We start from the raw sequence: 16,078 nt of genomic DNA on the forward strand, positions 1-16,078 counted from the left end.
ACATGTATGTGGTATTCTAATTCGGCGGAATCACAGCCGGATATTCATAGAAACTATTACTCTTAAAATGAAAGCCTGCACGGACCGTGTGTAGGTGTAAATTAAAAAAAAGGTGGTGATAATTAATTTGTGTCAAAAAGTGTTCTTCCTGTATAATAAATGTATTATACGTATATACCTTTAACGGCTGTATATTTTGTTTAGTCACGCTTTAATTAATTTCTTTTATCTTGCGAATCTTGCGAAAAGTAAAATTATTATAAGAAAATTATTCCGTTCTAATATAAGAAAAATGTTTGTTTCAATTAATCGTTCTTAACGTATTGTCGTAACGTAATATTTTTCTAAGTATTTTTATAACTCCGTTTCCTCTTCTTTTTAATAGTCGTGCATCTTCCCGATCCTTTTCATTTTCGTTTCTACACTCTTAAGTGTCTTCTCCACCTTTGTCTCAGCGGAAAGAGTTTCCCAAATAACTTTCTCTCTACCGACCCTCGTCCACAACGAAGGAATTAATCAACACGAAGTTGTTTACAGTATTCTCTGAATTGTAGCTTGGTCCTTGAACCACCCAAGGCGGACAGGCTGACTGATGAAAGAAAAGGACGTCGGTTCTCGAAAGCTAGTTAAAAAGTAAACACCAAATGGATCGAAGATGGAGAAGAGCGAGTGTGAAACAGATGAGCGAGCTACTTTCATTTCAAATACCGTATACTTGGATAATTTGCTTCACGGCACAAGAGCGACTGCTCTGCGATTATTGCCACGAGAGAACCTAAGATGCCTAATACCGAGGTTTCCATGCGCCAGATGGCCAGGAAGACAACCATCTTTTTCTTTTATTTCCTTCGAAAACGATACCATTGCAATTACAGGGGAAACCGTGAAAACGAGGAGAGCTGAGAACGCTTCGAACGTGTCTATAAGGTTTGTTACGTTTGATGAATGGATTTAAATGAAACAATGACAACTATACTTGCGAGATAATACAATTTCATATACGTTTACTCATTATATTAGAACCTTGATTTTTATAATTATTTTTATTGGTTATTCATCCAGAATTCGTCCTAATCCTTTGCCGATATCGATGCATTTTGACTTACACCATAATTCTCAGCTCACTAAATGTTACGTATCAAAGTGTTTATAACTAATCACGTTGCGTGAGCGATGGTGGTGTCTTACTTTCAGTAACAGTATAGTAAACTGTATAATCAGGAATGTGATTTTGGTTTCTCATTAGTTCGACTTTTGTGGGATTGAGTGGTGAAGTGAAAGCGACAAGAAATTATAATGGTGGATTGGATGCAGAGTTGATGATGTAAAATTAGAGGGGGTTATACGAGGCTTTTGATCGAAAATAGTAATTGAATTATTATACATATTGTACACCAAGTGCCATATTTTTTGTAATTCGATATGCTAATCGATAATACCGGAATATCGCTTTTAAAGCGATTTTTTGTCATCAAGAAACGAAGAAATTATCAGTTACGGAAGTGACAAGATCCTTTTCCGGAACACAGTGACATTGTCTTCGTTGTGGAATCATAGTTGCACTCGTCGTTGATCAGTACCCCTTAAATATGCTCCGCGTAAAAGAGACCACAATCCTTGTTTCAGGTCCATGAACCTCATAAAGTTTCATTATGATCAAAGATACCAAGAGATGATATTTCGGTACGACGTGTTGCGAACTCGAATATTCCCATCTGAAATGCGCTTGTCCAGTAGAAATTGCGGGTTTCCGAGCCCGAGACCCTAGCGTGGTGACTCGTGAAGTTACGCGCAGTTAAACGATGTTTATGGATAAACTCGGTTGAATATTAACTCGATATTCCGCCAGTGGACGATTCGTTCCATTCTTTATCTTTTTACGTTTTTTCTTCCAGTTCCTTTTTCTTTCCACCTCCGATAACATTTTGGCAAGAATCGTGTTGTCCGGAATCAATGGTTGCAATAATGTTCTTGCTTTTTTCTTTAGTCTTGAATTCGCGCGTGATGGAATTTTATTTCGTTCAGTGCAAGTTTCGAGGAAGTTGAAACTTTTTGATATTACAAGACCCGTCTTGGCACTTTCGATTAAGCAGTTCTATACAAGATCGACAAACATAAACGAACAGAAATATGGCTGTAATCGAAAAATCGATAGAGCTGCTATAACTGTTTCGTGCGTTTCATTTAGAACAATGGAACGTTAGTATTCTAAACGGCGGAAGTGCGCCTGGAGGCGAAGGAACTCTCTTCGGAAAGACCGGCCGTGGAGATTCCGCGAACGAAGAAGTGGGAACGAGAAGTTCTGCAACAATTACTATCGCGTGGACGATAATGCGTGGCACTTGCTGGCAACCGGTTGCATGCCAGATGGCCAACACAATTTTGCCAAGAATCTTCTGAACACTTTAAATGGACGGACGTGCAGTTTAATACGTCGCGCTGAAGGGTTATGGTCGCAGTAAATTGAAAGATACGAAAACGTTAATTTTTCCTTCGACCATGTAGCAAGGAGCATGCACTTTTCACTTGGTGCTGATATGGCAAAAATGTCTAGCATTTTAATCCACGTTGGCGCTAACAAATTTGTCGATGTTCGACCCTCCGATACTTTGGATAAATTGAGAACGCTTGTCGAATAGCTTTAGCAGTCGAAACGAGGCAAATAATTAAAATCCGTTTTGTCAGTAGTATTATATCGGTTTTTATTAACAGCTTTAACAGGTTCAAACTTGTTACCATTCTTTCAATTATTAATTAAGTTATTGACATAACTGTCGGTTGAATTCAATGACGTCATTTTACATTAGCAATCCGTAAAGATCATACATAAGCACTTACGATTTTCGAAAAAACCAACAAAATGCAAATAAACCTCGAATCTCGAAAACGATCTTCCTTCAGTCAACAAGGGATTAATTAAGAATTTTCAATCTTCAGACGAACTTCCTCCACCGAGCTATCCTCTCTCGAGATTGTGAAAAACGATCAACCAGCATGAATCAAGTCGAACTTGTCCTATCTCATCGAGTTACTGGCATATCTTCGACTTTCTAGGTTAGACGTGAACAAAGGAACATGAAGGAAGAAGCGTGGTCAAACGAGTCCTCCGGCGTATCAGCTTTTCATTAGAACCTGGCTGTAATGACTCTGAGAGCGGTTGCTTGTTCCCTTGGACCGCGATTAAGCTGATTCCCCGTGATTATACGTTTGCGCGTCGGACAGGTCGATGTGTCACTGCGATCCTCTCGGGAAAACTCAGGTTTCTGTTCGGCTAGGAAGAGGGACAGGGGAACGAGGATAGGAAAAAAGTCGAAGCAGCGGAGGAACGTCCAGTTTTTGCCAAGATGTTAGCTACCTTACCTAGCAGGCAAGGTTCTGGTACAGCTCGAGTAACGCGAACCAACTCTTCTTCTACCGATCCAAGCAGCCCCCATCGAGGGAGAAAAGGAGGAAGACAAGAACGGAACAGGGTGGGATGAACGCGTATAATCATACCTACTCTTCGCGAACGTTCGAGCCTATAATGATCGCGACTTCGGTGGCAATTTATTTTGTTCGCTAGTGCGTCAATGAACAACTTAGCTGTCGTATCACCGCCTCTTAATTTCGTGCTTACGACTCTTCAATTTATGCTGCCGGCTCACTGACTGCGACTGATTAATTCGACAGCCAAAATAACGATTTCTCGGATAATCGTAATTATGCGACGTTTGTCCTGTTACGTTCTGCTATTTCCTTCGAACCATCTTTTATTAGGCAGAGTATATATATTTTCGTTCGAGTGGTGAAAGTTTGTTTGAAAGTTTTAGTTTGCTGCACGTTCAAGGAAACAGCTTTGTTAATTATTCATTAATTTCGTTTAAATAGATTCATCATCCATCCTATTTTACTTGGTTGATACCACATGTCATTTAAATGAAAGTTATTTTTCGCTTTTGTTTTTAACTTTAACGTCAGTCTATTTACGTAAAACGGGCAGTATTTAATTATTACCAATTCAATTTCCTAACCTTTGTAAACAATCCGTGCAACCTTCTGTACCTTTTCAAACGAATTTTGTTGTTTTTCCTTCCACACAGAATTTTCTCTCTCTGTAGTACTTTCCTTTTTGCCTTTCTTCCTTTTTATATACGTTGAATGCATAACTTAAGTTAACTAAACGCACATGAAAGATACGATAGCTATTAAAATAATTGCAAGGTCATTTGTCACCCTAATTTCATACGTCAGACCTTGTATCGCGCTCCGCAAAGTAAAGTCGTTCTCCAAAACCTACCTCCGCTGTACCAAGGAATACACACTTGTCAGTAACTCTTCTTGCTTTTATCACCGCGGCGCAATTAATCAACAGTTTCACGGTTATTAACGCGCTAACAAATGTTCCGTTCGTTAGCAATTCAAACGGACGATACCACGTCGGATGAATTATGTATAAAGAAAGTATCGTTACAAGTTACGCGTCTTTGGATCGTGCGTTTACATCTAAAAACACGTCGATGTATTCGTACTCGATTAATTAGAATTTGCTAAATTTGTTCGATGTTACGGAAAGATAGCCACGTAGGTGGCATAGTTTCAGGATTTATCGTGGAAAAATTGTATCATCACGGTTCACGCACGGTGCTGCAGGATGATTCGAATAATTTAGGTTAGTTAACGACCACCCCATGATGGAATATTAATTTTGCTTGAGAATTATCGGCGGGTTGGTTCCACGTACGCAATTTGAACCGATTATTGATTATTCGACACCTTGATAATTTTACCTACATTTTCTGTTTATTATGACGATTCAATATGTCTTCCTTCTGCCTCGATCCCTCCCGGTGCTAGATTCGACCCTATTTACCGAATCTGCCGAACCTATTTATTGCTAACTCGATTGCAAATCGGACAGATATTAATTGATAAAAATCAAAGTAATTAAAGCTTGATTTTGTTACAATCTGGTGGAATTATTTTAATGGTGGAGTTATTTTTTTCCCTTGATTGTACCTTGATAACTGGTTTGATGTTGCATTGGAATATTTGAATCTGCAGTTGGTATGTAGTGAAATAATTTCAAAGAGAGGTTAAGTAAATTTAAGAGAGATAAGTAATTACATTGTGAATAACGATGCGATAGTTGCGTTTATTTATCACTTTGATTTTTGACCACTTACGATGTTTTAATAAATCAATAATCATCATTATATTTTCTTATACACACACGTATGATCCTTCTAACCTCCTTTCTCGAAAAAAATTTCATAAAAAATTGATGTAATGCAACAATTAGCGTGTAGTATCTTTGTTCGTTAAGAAAAATATTTACAGGAAATAACGCGTTTTTCAACGCTGAACCGATTAATTTCCATAACCCGCTTATACGTTTCGTTTATAATTAAAAAAAATCACGATTTTCGTCGAGTGTTAAATGGAAGAGTATAAAAAAATCTGAGAAATATAGAAGAAAAGATTACGTTTGTGATAAATGGCATAGATGGTGAATAGATAAAATGGAACACGATGCGTTTCGATTATGTGTTTTCTTCCGAGTACTTTTTAAAGTATAAATTATAGTGTACCTACCCATAATGATTCCTTTTACAAACATCTCTGTCAGAGGATCGGTTTACTATTAAAAGAAATCATGGAGAGAACCTATTCTATACACGTAGAAAAAATAAGGGAATTAGAAGCTAAAAAATAAAAAAGAGAAGGACGTAATTACGTAATTTTGAGGACAATCTTTCCGAGTTGAGTTTGATCGTTACAAAACTATTTTAAGGAGAGTAAATAAAACCTAATATAAATATGTATTACCGATGGAATATTCGACTAGAAAATCAACATGAATCTATTAGTTATTAAAACCAATGCAAATTGCAACTGAAATTCAATGGTAATGCGGTGCTGTTGGCAAAACTGGAAAACGTTCGAATAGATGAATAGGTTGTTGCGGTCAGGCAAAAAGTAAAAAAATGTAAACTATTCGCATCTTGTTTATATATTAAGCTGTAAATTATCGGTAAAACTTTATGAACAAGGATTCGAGTACGATGATCATTGAAAGAGGGACGCGTGGGTCGTCTGCCCGTAATATGGGCCCGTTGCATTCTGTAATTTTTACATAGACATAAAGGATGCTTTTATCGGTCTTCCTGGACGATGTAATAAATCAATGCCTCTCCAAAGACGCGGAGTTCTAGAAGATTCGTCACTCATCACTTGTGTACACCTTTGGAACTTTAATTAAATGCGTTTCGTTTGTAATGCGTTTAAAAACTAAAAATAGCTTGTTAAAATAGGATAAAATTTAATAGGTGGTATAGGGCTATTAAATGAAAAAGATTTTTCACTAAACGTTTCATATACTCCGATTTATTATAATATTCTTTTTTATCAGGCATTAACAATAGAAATGACGCCAAATGCGCCTGTCAAAAATGATATCGCAAAGCTACTCGCGTGAAAAGATCAAGTAACACGGTGGTAAGTGACAAATGGTTGATATACATTAAATGAGTCAGGATAAGACAAAGCAAATTTAATAGACATTCTGATCGACGCGCGTGGTTTATTGCTTTCTGCGAGGTATCAGGAGTTCGTTGCATTTTGATGAATATTAATGACGATCAGAACTGTCCGCGATGTGTAAAAATAGATCGGATCTTCGAAGATTTATGTCTTCGATACTCGACATGTTACAGTGAACTTCATAATTTCAATCGTTGTGATTTATAGCCTTTGATTAATTTCATGCGTACTCGTTCTATAGTGCATACTTTGAACGTTAATGAGGGATTTTTTACTATCGAAACTTGTTCTCAAATAAGCGACATGAGAACGGGTTGGTTTATTTCTAAAAATATTCAAATCGTCGTGTATAAGATAACACTAATTTTGCTATAATCTTAATGCATAAGAATCCTATAAATAGATTGCTTCCACTCAAACGTGTTTCATTTTATTCTATCTTGTTGAGAAGTTTAAGAAATGTTTAACTCCAGAATTTGTCTTCGAGTGCTCGTGAAATGTCACGTCCCAAAATGTTGTTGAGATGCAGGACTCTAAGAGCAATATATTTCTGGATATATGCCAGATGTTTAAAGATCTAACCAAAAGCACATTTTGGTAACCCAGTAAACAACTGTGCAGTCTCATTTTAAGTGGAAACTCTTCTAACTCTTGTTTCAATGCAATTTCAATAACTGTATTTTTTTTAATTTCATAAAGGAAACTATTTCGTTTTACAAATTTTTATATTATATAAAAAATCCGGTGTATCTGATCCTGAGTGTGACAAAATTGCTTTACTTCCTTTTACATTTTCAAGCAAATAACAACAAGCGATTAACATTTCATCGAACGATGATTGAAGATGTATTTTCTCGGAAAATGGTTCATTGGTTCGCCCACACAACGAGCATAAAACGGTTTTAACAAAGCTGTCGCGGTTCGAGGTATCGTGCACGTGATACCGTTCGTGGCACGTTTTCTTTGTCGTTCCACGGGACGTATGGTGCACGGTGTCGTTGGCGAGTGAATACGTGACGAGGATGTCATTAAGATTCCGTGCATCGATCCAAAAAGCGACGCGCATTTGTCCTGTTAAGCGGGAAAAAGAAGAAAGGGCGCGGGGCCGAGGTCGACGCGTCGCGTCGCGGACAGCTCGAATGCCCTGTTCGTTCCGTTTGCAATCGAAGAATGGGTTGGCCTTTACCGCACTCGAAAAACAGCTGTAACGACTCCTGGGCGGGAGTAATATGTGTCCAAAGTGGCTCGAAAAGGGAAAAGGGAGAAAAAGGAAGGCGAGCGTCGATGTTAACAGTACAGTTAGAAGCGTTGCCCTGTCTTTTCGAGAGGTACTGTTATGCAGGTCTACGGGTTACGCCATTCCTTTTCTTCTTTCTTTTACTATGAAGCTTCGAGTGTGGTCTGCTGACGGATACGCTGACATCAAACTTGTGTCATGGTTCATAAATCGATTGGACGTCGTGGTTTGTTTTGACTTTAGCAATAGAGAGTATAATCAATAGAATTAGAAGAATCTCTTCATGGAATCTAGCATTGTAAACTCGTGTTTTCCTAGGGATTGTTTTTTTGTAAAAATAAAGTATAAATATAAAGAAATATCGAAATTTAACGTTGAATTGTATCAGGCTTAATATGTTGTAACAATTTTAATTAAATGGAATAGTACCTACTAAATAGTTAACAGAGACCCCCATTGCATTACCAAAGAAAATGGTGCCAATTGCCGTTGAACCTCATAACACTCAATATATTAATTCTTTATTGAGTGTGTTTGAACTTCTCCAACCTTGGCACTTGAAACCCCCCGATTTGGCATTGTATCGACTTTGTTGTATCAACAGAAAGGAAACTATAGATTGGCCAATCTATAACAACTGTTGACGACTTTACACTGATGTTTGATCTAAGTATGATCAAGCTCGAGGCATTGATATTCATACCTATTATCATATAAAAAAATACATATCAAAGTTTTAACTCTAAAATACAACCACTTGTAAAATTTATGACTTTCTACGCATCTTTATTTTCTAGGCTTAAAATGCTAGAAAACTCTAGCCACAAATGTAAGCTTTTGCAGCATTAACGCGCGTTTATGATGAAAATGAGGATTGTCGAGGTGAAAACTCAATTGCGGACGCGGAAAACGATATTAAGAGACCGCGGAACGTCTTGCTCTTTAACAATGGACATGTCAGCGTCGTTCGTTCCACTCGGTTTGTATAAGCACACCGCGACACGTTCAATGACCTTTCATCTAGTGAAAACTGAAAAACGGTCGGTCGCAGAGCTACGTGGTCGCGTACCACTAAAAAAGAATTACGACCGCACTCGCGTGTTTACGGTCAATTATACCACTTTTATGATTTACCACACTTTGAAGCGAAATTTCGAAGACAAAAGCATCGTTGAAATTGAACATGATGCATAGTCATGTCAATTACAGGAAGATTCTTCGTGCACTTCGATGGCAAATAATTGCAAATTCTTTGAAATAACAAGGTTGAGCGATTTGTGGAGAACTCTATGAACTAGCGTGCGAACTAGTGCACATATAGCGATCTTTAGCGTTCGAATAGTTAGCCAGAGAAATGATTTACAACTAATAGCTGATAATTATAATTACGCCAATAAATCAAAGAATCAATTTCAAATCGCAGAAATGAAGTGGCCAGTAACTCACGTTCGATATAACGCGATGTAGATCTCTGATAAGCTTTAAGTACCGTGTATGCAAAATGTGCGCAGCAGGGGAGCAAAATTTTATTGCTTAGTGTCTACGTTTTATAAGCACACTTTCGCTCTTACTTTTAAAGTCCTTTACTCGTTAGTACGCTATATAATTTTTCGCACAGGAAATCTTAGAAACAACTTAATCACAAAGATAATTGCTCTGTTTTCCTGATAACTCCTCTCTTCTGCAGAGCATACATGTGGCTACAATCTGTGAAGTCACAAAATGCAGAAATATAAGATTAACATAAAATAAAAGGAAACTCTCCCTCTATGTGTCTCCCTTTCTAAAATACAGTTTTGTTACGAAGCTTTGGTGACTTATGATAGAAGAATGGATCCTCCAAAACGAAAAGATGGTAATCTTGTCCGGAAGATCGGTGACAATTTCGTCTAGCGAAAGCACCATAGACGCCTGGTTATATGAATGATGTGGGTCCATCGAAACACACATTTTTATTACAATATGAACTTTCTCACATTTATTTGCAGTTCTGTGAGTTATAGTCCATCTTGCTTCATCTTCTTGTCCTCCCCGATTGTTCTCTTTTCCTTTTTAACGAGCGTGTAATTGATCGCACCGAGCATTATGACAAGTGCACGCTCGTGGCAAGCAGCTCTGTTCGAGGTTTTTTTTTATTACTGCATCGGGATGGAGACATCGGCGTGTGTAATTATCATTCCTGTCCGGAGTAATTACAGAAATTTTGTTTGATGAAATTTGGATAACAAGTAAGATTTTAAGAAGTTTTCTTTGATTACTTTTCGTCATTGTATTTTCTATTTGTATTTTATATGTTATGTTCATAAAATAACATACTTTATTTTCTTTCACAGTGAACGTTATTTTCCCAATTTTCTACAAAAATAAACTCGCGACAAAGAACGACAAGTTCCAGGAATAAGTATTCAAAGTTGCGATTTCGATCGCTAGACGGTGACGGAAATCGCAGCTCGATCTGGGTTATAGGACGTATTCGAATCCATAAAAAGGCGAAATGGGGTCGCATCGATTCCTGGAAATATCCTATTACCCGGTGCTTCCTGGATCTACGATTTACCTTTGGCGCAATGCTTCCGCCGATTTCTGATTCATCCGGTCTTTTATACGCGTCAGACAACGCGACGATACGTGCCAGATAAGGGGATTGCGATAACACGCGGATTCGCGGCGAGGAAAGCTTTTATTCGTTGATTGCCGGCAAATGAGGGTCGAGAGGGTCGAATCGGGACAACAGCCTGGTGATTATGAAAACTGGGTGGGAGGCGTCGTCATTAATTAATGAATGCGCACCGCGGGCCAATTAAGGAGATCGTAAGTGCACTCTGGAATGGGTAAACATGTGACATTAAGTTGGCGTTGATGCCCAATGCCATGTTGGAGACAGCTCAGAATATGCGTTAAACAATTGCTTGGAATATTAGCTTGGAAGCAGTAAATGACGTTTGCTAATGTTTTTTGTCTTTTTCGGAACCGCAAGAAGAGGGGATGGCAGAAATTAGGCAACACTTACTCACGGTTTCGGTCGTTTATTGGATAATCGTGACGAGATTGTTTGAATAGTTGAAATCATTATTAGCCAACAAGTGTTGTAGTTATTTATGTATGTATGCTCCATCTTTTCTTTCCTCTTGATCTCATCGATACGAGCAAAAATGAACAGGTAAAGTGGGTTTAACATTACGGGAGTTCAAATTGACTGTTTAAATATGTACTAATATTCTTAAATATGAACATTTGCATATTTAATTGAAAAAATTATGCTGGATATGTGGAATTATTAATTACTTAAGAGAACTGATTCTTGCGTGCAATAATTAAAAATTAGAAATGTTTAATATATCGGATCAATACGACTAATGTGTATTTATCGATATAATGTGTTTAACATTTAGTAGCTTTGAGAACAGTTACAGAAAGTTTATAGGTCGAACATAAGGTTAGAACACATGGCCAATAGGTTTATCGGCCTTTAACAAGTCGATAAGGCCACGACATAAGAAATGAAGCAAGGTCAATCTATTAGTAGAAAATTGCTCGTAGTTCTAAAATTATAAACATGTACAAATTATTTTCAATGGAATATAATTATTTACGAAGAAACAATACCGACTATGCTTGATAACAAACGTAACATTTTTGATATAATTATGCAAAGATATCATTTTTTCAAACGTAGAACTTGTAGAGAGTTCTTATGAAGAAGCAATATGAAAAGCTGAATAAATAGATGATGAAGGAAAAACAAGCATTCGCGTCTGTGTATTCTTACTAATGTACTAGGAACGAATATGTAAAATACAGGTAACTTATTTGTTACGCACGGTAGCATAAATTATGGCCAAATGTAGCTGACATAATGCATATGATTTGTATACAGCAAGATTTAGTTCTCGAGAAGAAACCGAATACGAGTTATCATAGATTGCATCGTGAATGCATACTAATAAAGGAACGCGGATAATACGTGGCAGATGGACCAAAATAGGATAGTTAAAAATATTTCGATAAAAACTGGAAATTACATACTAGTATAGGAGTATATTACAAATAATTGAAATTGAATATTTGCCTGTAAAATACTCGATTCCGTTGTTGCTTTTTTGAACCTCGTATGAGACAGCAGCCGTTATTCGAAACTGCCAATAAATATAAGCATTATATAACATGCATAAATATAAGTACATAAACAATGAAAGGTTTCTAAAGAACCAATTTTTTCATTATTTGGGCGAATCGTTAAATCGGAGCCGAAATCAAGTTATTAATTTTAAAACGAGCGCATTTCTCCAATTATCGAACGGTCTTGACCGGAAAGCCCGCCTCTTGAAACTCGCGGTTGGAATCGCGGCGCGTCGAGCGGTACATCGAATCAGGTGCGCACGCACCATCCTACCAGCCACTATAAATGGAAAAGCTCGCGCGAATCACGGTGTACCGTGTGAATTTATGGAAAATGGAGGAAAATGTTCGATGTTTGGACACGGCATCGAACGAACGAATGAACGAACGAAGGAAGGAACGGTGAAACTGTCTGAGCGTTATTTCGAAGGGGAAGCGCGCGCGTCCCGCGTTCGGTGAACGAGACGATACAACTGACGTTAGTGGGGAGGGAGATCGAACCGAGCGAGAGGCCAAGCGAGAGTAACAGAGCCCGACAGAGACCGCGACAGAGACCGCGACATGACGAACGCCCGGCAGCACCGAGGTGCGGGCAGTCTGCGCACGGACATCGATCGAAGCTCACGTTCACATCCACTCCTTGAAATTCCCGGTGTTTTCTTTTCGATTCGTTGACACATCGTGAACAAGCAAGGTCGGGACGCGAACCATTGCCACGCGATTTATCACACGTCTGCTCTCCGCTCCTGTGAGTCGTGCCTCGGTGTAGTGACACTTGTGCCTTTCGAAAAAAAAAGACTGAAAATCATCGTCGTCCTGGGAGACCGATTCTACAACCCTGCCAACTCTTCCTCTACACCCTGTGAATCGTCACACGTATACGCGTCGATCGAGCAGTAGCATGGTCCGCAACTAACCTCTATTCGCGTTTGTACTCCATCGGTGAGTAACGAATTTCTCATGAGAATTTGTTGATTAAGGTTAAGTGGTAGCTATGTCGCGATTACACCGCTCGGCGCGGCTAAACGTACCTCGATAATTGTCCTTGCGATTCGTTTCATTTCTGTCTTGATATTACAGCCTGTATTCCAAAACACGTTGCGCTATAAATAACTGGTTTCTCAGTTTTGGTAGCTACGGTTACAAAGACGCGGCAAAAGCGACATTTTAACCCTTAACTGCTACTATATTATATGATTCTCGAGAACTTCAGACGTTATGGACATTGTCGCAATTTCACTCTTGTTAAACACATGACACCAAGTGTCATGTTAACTGTAATCTTTGATTAGACCGAACCTTATAATTATGTCCTGTAAATTCAGTGTTTATCCATTTTATCGTAACACTTCGGGGTTACGATGATGAATTTCTCCCTTGAAGAACGTGGTCTATCGAGTCAAATTCACGTCGTATCGCTAATATATAACAACCGGGAAAAATATTGGGCGTATATCGTTCACATTGATCAGTGCTTTATATCGAAGGTACTCTGTTCATCGTTGCGTTGAAGCGTTCCTTGGTCTGCAATGTCCGCAATGCGTCGCATCGACGACGATGACGAGGAGGAAAGCAACGGTGTTTGCGACTGAAAGGCTAACCCTCCGGTGTAACCTCTAAAACGATTACGAAATCTACCCACGGAGCATGCTTTCAGCGGCGGGACAATGTTTACGAGCCGCGATACGCGATGGACAATAAATGCGCGACAATAAAACGACTTTGGTACCGCTATTGTCCTGTATGCCCGTGGATAAGCGTGCTGGATGCGTGTGTACACAAGGTAGTAGGATGAAGGGCTAAGAAATCCGGAGAGCCTGAGAAATCAAAAGCACGCTCTCCGTTAATGGAACGAATGAACCGCGAGAAGTGGTAAGATCGCGAGTACACCTGAAAACCACCTCCTCTGATGGTTCTGATTTACAAAGATTTAGGTTTGTACGGAAGATAGGTCTTGTATTTAGACGCTGGCGGCCTTCGAAATCGAAAATCCTATGGTTTCTTGTCTCATATACGTTGCTGTCTCAATGATTTTTGTCGGTGATAGATGTATATCTCTTGTTATTTTAAATTTAGGAAGTTTGGAGAAGGAGAATCTTCTTTGTATTAAATATTCATTGGAATCTGTTTTTGCGTCTGTATGTGTAGTTTTGAAATCAATATATCAAGGATTTATGTTTTGCAAGTTGAGATATCGTCCATATAAATATGAATTCGTATTTTTTTCGAAAAGGAATGTATATTTATGCAAGTTTCTTTGTAAAATCTGACTGCTCCACGTATATTCATTTATGCAGGAATTAATGAATTACCATGCAGTGACAAATTTTTATTTAGTTTGAATTTTAAACGTCAGTATCATCGAGATTTGGCTACTTTATTTGTCTCGAATATCGGTATGCATGATTTATGTTTCAAGATGCTTGCAATATTTCCGATTTCCAAGACCCTAAGGTTCCTTTGAGGACCTAAAGTTTAATTTGAGTGTTAGCACTACTTATTTCTTAAATCTTAGCATACTGCTTTAGAAAAATTATTACTTTTTATGAAACAATAATGGAACAATTTTTTTACGTAATAAATATCCAATATATCCCAATTTTGAACTTGAATTCAATTATATCCGTCGATCAGAAAGTGAAATTTTGTTTGCTCTCCCGACCTGTAACGTGACCTTTAACGGCATTAACGTAGAAACATTCAGATGGTCGATCGTTACGAATATTTTCTCAATGGAAATTTTGTACAAATACCGAACGTGTGGCTGAATCGAACTAATTGGGTCGTCAGCTTAATCCACAACCCCAAGCAGAATATAAACAACCATGAAAGCGGTCGATTCACTTTTCCTTATCTTGACAGTTGCTCCACATTAAGATCTCGAAGCACATTTGAAAACGACAGTCTTCACGTATTTCCATATTCGTAGTCCTTTCTCCGGTCCAATTAAAGTATAAAAGCGGTCGTTTCTTAAGCATTACTTCGACCATACGTCGAACGAATTCTTTTCTTAAATTAAACAACTTTACTTTTCCACCGATGAACGAAGATCGAGGAACTCTTGATTATATGCTAAGTCGCACCTTGCAGTGTGTATAGCTGATGAGATTTTATTTTAAGGTATTATAATATTATAAGACAAATACTGGACAAATTCGGAAACGCAGTTGATCAATTTATACTTTATTATAGTACATTGGATGTTAAGTCACGACCATATCCAAAAGATGGTTTCTGTCACATAAAAATTCAATCACAAAAACGAAAACCGTCATAACAGTAAACCAGATATATATAAGCAAACCAAAGTCCGTGCAGAGAAAAGAAAATCTAAGCAGACTTATAAAACGTGAGTTCACAAGTTTCTTGAACACGTGGTAGATGATACGTGATTGAGTTTAGCTACACATTTGAAGCAATTTCCAAGAGTTGTTGATTTATACAAGATGGTCATTGTTACCGTGCTTCGTAGTATCAGAATTACTACGGGTACGTCGCGACAGGATAATTTCAGTACCTCTCTTGTGGTGACACGGTCACACGCTATACGTAATCGCAACCGTTTATAATCGTTTGGCGCCATATTTCAAAGGGAGTTAAACGGTTTCGTTCGCTTTCTAAATATTTCCACGGCCGGTGCGCGGAATTGCCGTGTTTCCGTATCTGGGTAGGTTGTCGTCACCTTTTATTGCCTTTTCATCTTCATCCCGTAGAGCTCTAAAATCACACGAAACATGCCGAAATGTTTACGGAGTGGCGATTAAGGCGGTGCGATATCATTTCAGTGATTTACGCCCCACGATATTTGTCTTTGTTCAAACGGAGACCCGAATCTCGTTTGGTTTGTGTATCGTGGTTGTAAGGAGATTACTTTCATTTGCTGCCTCGTTGCGTAATGAGTAAGTTTTGATGTGCGTATACGGAGTGTTTCTGAGTGCAAGGATAACGTTAGCTTGGAATAAAGCCTGACAAGGTATACAATTTGGAGTTAAGGCATAATGAATAGTACTTTTTGAACGTCATATTATTTATCATGAAATGTAAAGTCCATTTTATCAAATTAATTTATCGAACGATTAAAAAAGAATACTTTTAGTTAATTAAAAAAACTTAATTACAATTGTACTATTTGATAAAGTAATTGTTCTATTATCTCTATAACGAACAACCAAATCAAACATTAGACCAGAGATTATTACACTA

The 16,078-nt window shown here is 38.1% G+C and overlaps 1 protein-coding gene across 2 annotated transcripts in view; it reads left to right on the forward strand.

The window, feature by feature from the left end:
* Nucleotides 1-12,434: 12,434 nt before the first annotated feature.
* Nucleotides 12,435-16,078, forward strand: part of LOC132908327 (uncharacterized) — an 80,192-nt gene continuing 76,548 nt past the window's right edge. Inside the window, exon 1 of one of the 2 annotated variants that reach the window (XM_060962257.1) lies at nucleotides 12,435-12,817. The gene's annotated coding sequence lies outside the window, so the exon portion shown is untranslated. The remainder of the gene's footprint in view (nucleotides 12,818-16,078) is intronic. The other variant, XM_060962256.1, reaches the window with a different exon arrangement.

This window comes from Bombus pascuorum, chromosome 6 (genome assembly GCF_905332965.1).
Source record: "Bombus pascuorum chromosome 6, iyBomPasc1.1, whole genome shotgun sequence".
Lineage (NCBI taxonomy): Eukaryota > Metazoa > Arthropoda > Insecta > Hymenoptera > Apidae > Bombus > Bombus pascuorum.